Genomic DNA, 1,636 nt, shown 5'->3' with positions numbered 1-1,636 from the left:
CAGATCACGCGAGAAGCAGCTCTCGTGCAGCTGATAAGGCCAGCAAGAGATAAGAGGCAGAAATGCTCTTGCTGCCCACAGTCATTCAATCTAGCCCCACATGATCTCTCTGCATAGGAAACGATAAAAACCAGCCCTAACTCTGGTGTCCAGAACCTGCAACTCACCACAAGGGTCAGAGCATCACTAGGAATGCAGAGAAGTGATGTCGCATCCTCCTTCCCCAACCCTTGCCCAGCTGACCGCTGCTGACCTGGATGCCAGCACCCTCCCACTGCAAACAGCCCCCCAGACACTGGCCATCAGCCCCTGACTGGCATTTGTAAAGAAACTGAGCCCTCCGCCCTTGGGGGTTTGCAAACCAGCTACATCTGTGCAAGCTGGAGTTGCAGGCACTGACACTGCCAAGGTCACCTGGGATTTCTGATGGCAGAAATGCCAACCAGAAACATGACGATTATTTTCTTTTCCACAAAAAAAAACCCCAACCCACTTATCTAGAAATAACCTTCTAGGATTGGCACAAGATTAAATTAGAAGAATCCTATAGGATGGGAATGGGGGAATTCAGTTTGAGTTTGAGTCTTAGCTGCCCATGGCAGTGTCTGGTCTCCTATGTGAGTGGGGGACACGATGCAATGCAGGGAGCAGTTCATTTCACAGATAATTAATACTGCTAGTTGTGTATGGTTTGGAATTTTCCCTTCTAATTATTTTATAATGATGGAAATATAGCCAAGATTAAATCTAAAATAGATTTTTGAAATGACATTGCCCTTACAGATACACCCAGGGGCTACAGAGTCTGTCAGGCAGCGGGGTACTCTGAATTCAGCATCTATTTCCAGAAGTCATTGCTGACTTTTCCTACTTCAGTAATGATTCAGTTTTGGTCCTTAGCCTAAGCTAAAGGTCATTATTAACTCATGCTCTTAAGGGAAGACTCTGTAGTCATCTCCCCACCTAACACTACAAAGGTGTGAAAAATAGTGTCTGAAATGTGTGAGATTTGTTGGGGTTTTCTGCAGTGTTTGGCAGCAGAGAATTTTCTTTTCGGAATGTTGTGGTTTAACCCAGCTGGCAACTAAGCCCCACCCAGCCGCTCACTCACTCTCCCCCGGTGGGATGGGGGAGAGAATTGGAAGGGTAAAAGTGAGAAAACTCCTGGGTTGAGATAAAGACAGTTTAACAGGCAAAGCAAAAGCTGCGCACGCAAGCAAAGCAAAACAAGGAATTCGTTCACTCCTTCCCATGGGCAGGCAGGTGTTCAGCCATCTCCAGGAAGGCAGGGCTCCATCATGCCTCATGGTGACTTGGGAAGACAAACGCCATCACTCCGAACGTCCGCCCCTTCCTTCTTCTTCCCCCAGCTTTATATGCTGAGCATGACGTCATATGGTGTGGAATATCCCTTTGGCCAGTTGGGATCAGCTGTCCCGGCTGTGTCCCCTCCCAAATTCTTATGCACCCCCAGCCCACTTGCTGGTGGGGTGAGAAGCAGAAAAGGCCTTGACTCTGTGTGAGCACTGCTCAGCAGTAATGAAAACATCCCTGTGTTATCAGCACTGTTTCCAGCACAAATCCAAAACATAGCCCCATACTAGCTACTATGAAGAAAATTAACTCTACCCCAGCC

This window comes from Pygoscelis adeliae, unplaced genomic scaffold (genome assembly GCF_000699105.1).
Source record: "Pygoscelis adeliae isolate BGI_AS28 unplaced genomic scaffold, ASM69910v1 Scaffold537, whole genome shotgun sequence".
Classification (NCBI taxonomy): domain Eukaryota; kingdom Metazoa; phylum Chordata; class Aves; order Sphenisciformes; family Spheniscidae; genus Pygoscelis; species Pygoscelis adeliae.
Note: the sequence above shows the minus strand (reverse complement) of the source record.